Raw genomic sequence first — 8,229 nt, 5'->3', positions numbered from 1 at the left:
GATGTGTCCCCAGAATTATCCACAATGACTCCAAGATATCTTTCTTGAATGGTAACAGTTAACTTAGGCCTCATCAGTTTGTGGTGTTGGAATTATGTTTTCAATGTGCATTACTTTGCATCTATCAACACTGAATTTCATCTGCCACGACAATGACTGAAGGGTTGGAAAACATGCCTTATAGTTTTTTCATATGCCTTACGGTGATAGAAAAGCTTCAGGAAGTAGCCGAGTTGGTCTGTACAGGATAAACTTAAAAAACAACAAACAGTCTGGTAGCGCTTTAAAGACTAACAAAACATGTAGATGGTATCATGAGCTTTTGTGGGCACTGGCCACTTCTTCAGATGCCCAGAGTGTTGGATGTCCAGAACTAAAATAAATAGGGGGGTGGGATAGATTTTAGGCACCTGACTTGTCTTTGCTTATCACTTAACTTCTCTAATTCTACACATCTTCCATTGCATAGTACAATGGATTAAAACAAGAAACCTGCCAGCAGATGGCAGCATGTATACATCCCACATGGAAGGATTTCTCTTACATGTGGGGGTGTCTCCTGAGGATATCTATATCAATTATATACCACATCTAATTTTTTAGCCAATGCACCTATCTTCTCTCAATGGATTCACCTGCTCTGCTTCCTTTTTTTCCAGCCTTCATAGCACTACGTATACTTGGGGAGCAAGTTGTGAAAAACAGACTTTTTGTTCTGGAACAGAGGAAGATTTGAGATGCCTGGAACAATGTAATGGCCAAAAACAATGCAATTTAAGGCAGACTGCCTGACCCCACTTGTCTGAGAGGAGGCTTCAGTTTGTTACAGGATAAATGCTGTGTTTTTCAATTGGCATAAAATAATGTGCTTGACATGAAGAAGTAGCTCAAGTAACCTTTTTGGTGTGAGACAGGGTCAGTGACTATTGAAGTCCAGGCATAAAGGGAATATTAAAGTGCAATCTGTACATTCCTTTTGTAAAGTTGCTTTGGTTATTTCAAAAGTGGATAATTTCCAACCAGATCTTGGGTGCTTTCTTATATGTTGTAGCCAGGAACTAGATATTTTTGAGGGAACTACTTTAATTTCCACCCCCAATCAGAATATCCAGCCTGCTAAAATATCTAGTAAAGTTAAGTGCTTCAGAGTATATAACTCAGGCCAGAGAGCTTCTCCACACTAATCTGTAGAGCAGAGTTTTTAGAAACACGTTCATTCTTGATCTAAACATTTCCAGTGATGGAGACTCTATCACAAGCCTTGGTAAATTGTTTCAATGTTTAATTATCCTTATTGTGAAAAATGTACATTTCCACTGTGAATCCCTTCAGTTTCCATCCCTGGATCCTCTTATGCCTGGCTCTGCCACACTGCAGAGCCTACCATCACATATTGGTTCCCCATGTAGATACATAGAGTGTTATCAACTCACCCCTTAACTGTCTCATTGTTAAGCAATAGAGCCAGAGCTCTTAGAGTCTATTACTACCTGGCAGACTTTATAATCCTTTAAACCTTCTCATGGGTCTTCTCTGAACCCTCTCCAGGTTATCAATATTTTTCTTGAACTGTTGCGGGACACGGTATTCCTATGCTAAATATAGAAATAAAATAACCTTCCTACTTCTATGTGAGATTACTGTGTTCATGTGTCCAACAGTTGTGTTAGCTCTTCTGAACTCAATGCACTGAGCTCATAGAACCATAGAGCCGGAAGAGACCTCAGAAGGTCATCAAGTCCAGCCCCCTGCTATAGGCAGGACCAATCCCAGCTAAATCAACCCGGCCAGGGCTTTGTCAAGCCGAGACTTAAACACCTCTAGGGATGGAGACTCCACTACTTCCCTAGGTAACCCATTCCAGTGCTTCACCATCCTCCTAGTGAAATAGTTTTTCCTAATATCCAACCTAGACCTCTCCCACCACAACTTGAGACCATTGCTCCTTGTTCTGCCATTTGTCACCACTGAGAACAGCCTTTCTCCATCCTCTTTGGAACCTCCCTTCAGGAAGTTGAAGGCTGCTATCAAATCCCCCCTCACTCTTCGCTTCTGCAGACTAAACAGACCCAACTCCCTCAGCCTCTCCTCATAAGTCATATGCTCCAGCCCCCTGATGATTTTGGTTGCCCTCCGCTGGACCCTCTCCAATGCGTCCACATCCTTTTTGTAGTGGGGGGCCCAGAACTGGACACAATACTCCAGATGTGGCCTCACCAGAGCCAAATAAAGGGGAATAATGACATCTCTGGATCTGCTGGCAATGCTCCTCTTAATGCAACCTAATATGCCATTAGCCTTCTTGACTATAAGGCCACACTGTTGACTCATATCCAGCTTCTCATCCACTGTAACCCCCAGGTCCTTTTCTGCAGAACTACTACTTAGCTGGCTGGTCCCCAGCCTGTAACAATGCTTGGGATTCTTTCGTCCCAAGTGCAGGACTCTGCACATTGTCCTTGTTGAACCTCATCAGATTTCTTGTGGCCCAATCCTCCAATTTGTATAAGTCACTCTGGACCCAATCTCTGCCCTCAAGCGTATCTACCTCTCCCCCTAGTTTAGTGTCATCCGCAAACTTGCTGAGGATGCAATCCATCCCCTCATCCAGGTCATTAATAAAGATATTGAACAAAACTGGTCCTAGAACCAAACCTTGGGGCACTCCGCTAGAAACCGACCGCCATCCTGACATCAAGCTGTTGATCACTGCCCGCTGGGCCCAGACTTCTAGCCAGCTTTCTATCCATCCTACCATCCATTTATCCAATCCACATTCCCTTAACTTGCTGGCAAGAATATTGTGGGAGACCATATCAAAAGCTTTGCTGAAGTCAAGGTATAGCACATCCACTGACTTTCCCACATCCACACAGCCAGTTATCTCATAATAGAAGCTAATCAGATTGGTCAGGCACGACTTGCCCTTTCTGAATCCATGCTGACTATTCCTAATTACTTTCCTCTCTTCCAAGTGCCTCAAAATGGATTCCTTAAGGATCCCTTCCATGATTTTTCCAGGAACCGAGGTAAGACTGACCCGCCTAAAGTTCCTGGGTCGTCCTTCTTCACTTTTTTGAAGAAGGGCACTACATTTGCCTTTTTCCAATCCGGAATTTCTCCTGATCTCCACGACTTTTCAAAGATAATAGCCAAAGGCTCCTCAATGACATTTGCCAACTCCCTCAGTATCCTCGGATGAATTAAGTCCATTTGTGTATGTTTAGCTTTTCTAAATAGTTCCTAACCTGTTCTTTACCCACCAGGATGTTTCTGTCTTCATCCCATCTTGTGTCACTTAGCACATTAGTCCGGTAGCCCTTCTTGTCTGTGAATAGAGAGGCAAAGAAAGCATTGAGTACTTCAGCTTTCCCCACATCATCTGTCACTAGGTTACCTCCTTCATCCAGTAGGGGCTGCACACCCTCTCTGATCATCATCTTCTTAACATGTCCGTAGAAACCTTTCTTGTTATCCTTCACATCCTTAGCCAGTCGCAATTCCATTTGCGCTTTCGCCTTCCTGATAACCCCCCCGGCATTCTCGAGCTATACATTTAAACCCCTCCTTGGCCATTTGTCCAAGTTTCCACTTTTTGTAAGCTTCCTTTTTGCGCTTAAGTTCACCAAGGATTTCTCCTGTAAGCCAATCCAGTCTCCTACCATGTTTGCCTCTCTTGCTACGCGTCGGGATGGTTTCTATCTGTGCCTTCAATAAGGCTTCTTTAAAATACTGCCAGCTGTCCTGGATTCCTTTCCCCTTCATGTTAGCATCCCAGGGGATTCTGCCTATCAGATCTCTGAGGGAGTCAAAATCTGCTTTTTTTGAAGTCCGAGGTGTGTATTTTACTACTCTCTTTTCTTCCTTTGGTCAGGATCCTGAAATCTACCATCTCATGATCACTGCTTCCTAGGTTGTCACCCACCTCTACTTCCCCTATTAGTTCCTCCCTGTTTGTGAGCAGAAGGTCAAGCTGTGCACGGTCCCTGGTCGAATCCTTCAGCACTTGTGCCAAGAAGTTATCCCCAACATTCTCCAAAAACTTCCTCGATTGCCTGTGTGCTGCCGTATTGGTTTCCCAACAGATGTCAGGGTGATTAAAGTCCCCTACAAGAGCTTCCTAGACCGCTGCAGCCCAGCAGTAACTCCCTGATAGAAAGGGGTGCCAGAGTCTAACACAACTTCATAGGGAATCGTTCCCCTTTATTTCCAATTAACACTGTTTATTTGCATTAATTTCCCCTTGTTTTTTGTTCATGAGCTACCCCTGGAAAGAGGAGAGACTTGAATGACTTGGCTAGAGGGCCAACTTACAGGAAGAGGCAGTGACTATTGGCAGGAGGTACCCAATGGAAAGAGCTGCCATACAAGTACTGGCTAATGAATGTGCTAACAGTGAGTTAAGTCTTTCACAATGGCCTACATTCTCTGCTCCCAGATGTATATATTTACATTTAGCTGTATTAAAATGTGTTTTGCTTGCTTGAGCCCTTTTTATGAAGGGATATAAATCAACGATCTGTCGCCTTCATTATTTACCATTACCCCAATTTTTCGAATGTTTGTGTCATCTATAAAATGTATCACTGACACACATCATCAATCACGTAGATAAAAAACATGAAATTAACAGGATAGGGCTATGCACAGATCCCTGCAGGTCCCCACTACACACACACACTCAATAATGATTCTCCATTTACAATTTAATTTTGGGATTATCAGTTAGCTTTTAATCCATTTAATGTGTACAATGTTAATTATATATTGACCCAGATTTTAAACTACAGTGCCATAAATTACCAACTCAAATGCTCTATAGAAGTTTTATCTATACTGTATCAGCACTATTACCTTTATCAACCAAATTTGTAATCCCATCCAAAATCAGATATTAAGTTATTTTGGCAGGATCTATTTTCTAGAAATTCATGTTGCCTGGCATTAGTTATATTCTCTTTTAATTCTTCATTCATTGAGTCCCATATCAGCTGCTTTATTATCTTTTTAATGTCAGACTGACAATCCTCTAGTTGCCCAGGTCATCCTGTTTATCCTTTTTAAATACTGGCACAACATTAACTTTCTTTCAGACTTCTGGAATTTTCCCAATGTTCCATGACTTACTAAAAATCAACACTAATGGTCCCCTGTGTTCTTTTAAAACTCTTGCATGAAAATTATCTGGCCCTATTGATTTAAAAATGTCTAACTTTAGTCTTCCTGAGATACAAATAGAATAGAAATAACTGTTACTAATATTCTGTAATGGTGGTTATTCAAGATGTATTGATCATACCCATTCCAAGACTGGGGAGGGAGGGGGGAGGTTTGAGATGTGTGCATTGCTGCTGGAAAATTTTCCCTCTGGCTACGTCTATACTGCAGCCTTTGTCGGCAGAGACAATGCAAATGAAGCGTTCATTAGCATTTCTCACGTTCTCATTTGCATAGTCTCTTCCAATCCGTTTTGCGGAAGAGGTTTTTGTGTGTAAAAAAAAAAAAAAAAAAGGCAGTATAGACAGGGCAAAAACCCCTTTTGTGCAAGATCCTGTATACCTGCAAGAATAAGGGTTCTTGTGTAAAAGGGTTTTTTTGCACAAAATGGTCCCATCTATACGGCTTTTTTTGCACAAAAACCTCTTCTGCAAAACCGATTGGAAAAGATTATGCAAATGAGAGCGCAAGAAATGCTAATGAGTGCTTAATTTGCATTGTATCTGCCAACAAAGGCTGCAGTGAAGACGTAGCCTCTATGATGTTCATTGTATTGGCTCTAGTGCTCCTACAGTTTTTCCTCGTAGCACTGGTATATAGGGGCCTGCTGATCCTCCACTTCCTTCTTGCTGGCAATTCTGATAGTGGTGTAGGAGGAGAGGGGGAGGGGAAGTTGGAAAGGACATGAACACCGCATCTTAAAGAACAACAGTTATGGAAGGTAAGTAACCATTTTTTTTCTTTGAGTCCATGTCCATTCCAATATTGGTGTGTCCCGAGCAGATGGAGTGTTTGGAGTTCACTGACCTGCTGATTGCAGGATCACTCTGGCAGAGCCTGAACTATCTCTAGATTGTTGGGGGATGGCACAGAGTGCCAAAGATATGTGAACTAATAACCAGTTTGCCACCCTTTAGATATCGTGGATTGAAACTTGTGCCATGAATGTTGCTGCTTATGCTTGGCTCCCATAAGAGTGGATTGTCAGCTGAGAAGCTAGGACCTTCACTAGGTTGTAGTAACGTAGCATGTGCAGACAAAGGAAATGATTCCTGGCGAGATTCTCTGGGCTAAGTCTGGATGGCCCTTCATTCTATCCCTGATGGCTATGAAAGCTGGGTAGTCTTCCTAAAGAGTTTGGTCTTCTCTCTGTAGAAGGCTAGCACATGCCTCATATTGAGTGATTGGCATCTCTGTGCCTCCCGGTTAGCATGTGGTTTAGGATAGAAGACTAGTAAGAAGATATTCAAAATGGCCTGGACAAATTGGAGAAATGGTCTGAGGTAAATAGGATGAAGTTTAATAAAGACAAATGCAAAGTGCTCCACTTAGAAAGGAACAATCAGTTTCACACATACAGAATGGGAAGCGACTGTCTAGGAAGGAGTATGGCAGAAAGGGACCGAGGGGTTATAGTGGACCACAAGCTAAATATGAGTCAACAGTGTGATGCTGTTGCAAAGAAAGCAAACATGATTCTGGGATGCATTAACAGGTGTGTTGTGAGCAAGTCACGAGAAGTCATTCTTCCACTCTACTCTGCGCTGGTTATGCCTCAATTGGAGTATTATGTTCAGTTCTGGGCACCGCATTTCAAGAAAGATGTGGAGAAATTGGAGAGGGTCCAGAGAAGAGCAGCAGGAATGATTAAAGGTCTAGAGAACATGACCTATGAGGGAAGACTGAAGGAACTGGGTTTGATTAGTTTAGAAAAGAGAAGATTGAGGGGGGACATGATAGCAGTTTTCAGATATCTAAAATGGTGTCATGAGGAGAAGGGAGAAATCTTGTTCATCTTGGCCTCTGAGGATAGAACAAGAAGCAATGGGCTTAAACTGCAGCAAGGGAGGTTTAGGTTGGACATTAGGAAAAAGTTCCTAGCTGTCAGGGTAGTCAAACACTGCAATAAATTGCCCAGAGAGGTTGTGGAATCTCCATCTGTGGAGATATTTAAGAGTAGGTTAGATAAATGTCTGTCAGGAATGGTTTAGATGGTATTTGGTTCTGCCATGAGGACAGGGGACTGGACTCGATGACCTCTCGAGGTCCCTTCCAGTCCTAGTATTCTATGATTCTATATCCTGGTTACTATGAAATTGAGAGACCACCTTTGGTTGAAAGGATGGGTATGGCCATTGCTGTATTGTGTCCTTAAACACAATGTCTCAGATGCATGAGCTCAGATCTGACACCCTTCTAGCTGAGGTAATGGCAACTAGGAAGGCCACCTTTCAAGACACATCAGAGAGTATGTTGCTACTGGATAGAATGGGGGGGGGTCCTATTCCCCTAGTTAAAACCAAATTGAGGTCCCAAGGAGGTATGGGATCACTTATCTGTGGATGCAGCTGTTCCAGCCCCTTATAAAAGCAACCGCAGATTGAGTTTGAGAAGACTGTCTAGCTGCTCACTCAAGTGTGAAACATAGGGTATGTCTACACTTGCTCCCTAGTCCAAACTAGGGATGCAAATATAGCATACCAAAGTTGCTAATGAAGCGCAGGATTTAATATCCCATGCTTGATTAACATATTTGCGTCCGGTCGCTGTTTTAAAAATCCACTAGTCCAAATTAACTCACTGCGTGTAGACGCGGTATTCTGAAAGAAACCCCTTCCCTTGGATTAACTGTTACGCGGTGAGTTAATTCGGACTAGTGGATTTTTAAAATGGTGACCGGATGCGAATATGCTATTCAAGTGCAGGATATTTAAATCCCGGGCTTCATTAGCAACTTTGGTATGCTACATTTGCATCTCTAGTTTGGACCCTTATGAATGACACCATCAAATACTCCTGCTTTCAGTGGAGTAGGTAATCTAGAATGAAGGGCAGTGATGATGCAGTAAGTGAAAGACCCTTTTGCATTGATCAGTCTGATGAGGGTCTCTTCAACTTTGCAAGGTAAGTGGCTCTAGTAGAGCGTTTCCTGTTTCCCAAGAGCGGGTCATGAACTGGCCCTGAGCATGAGCAATCCACTGGGTTCACCCCTAGAGCTTCTTTGCTGTGAGT

The sequence above is a fragment of the Pelodiscus sinensis genome, chromosome 4 (genome assembly GCF_049634645.1).
Source record: "Pelodiscus sinensis isolate JC-2024 chromosome 4, ASM4963464v1, whole genome shotgun sequence".
In the NCBI taxonomy this organism is placed as follows: domain Eukaryota; kingdom Metazoa; phylum Chordata; order Testudines; family Trionychidae; genus Pelodiscus; species Pelodiscus sinensis.
Note: the sequence above shows the minus strand (reverse complement) of the source record.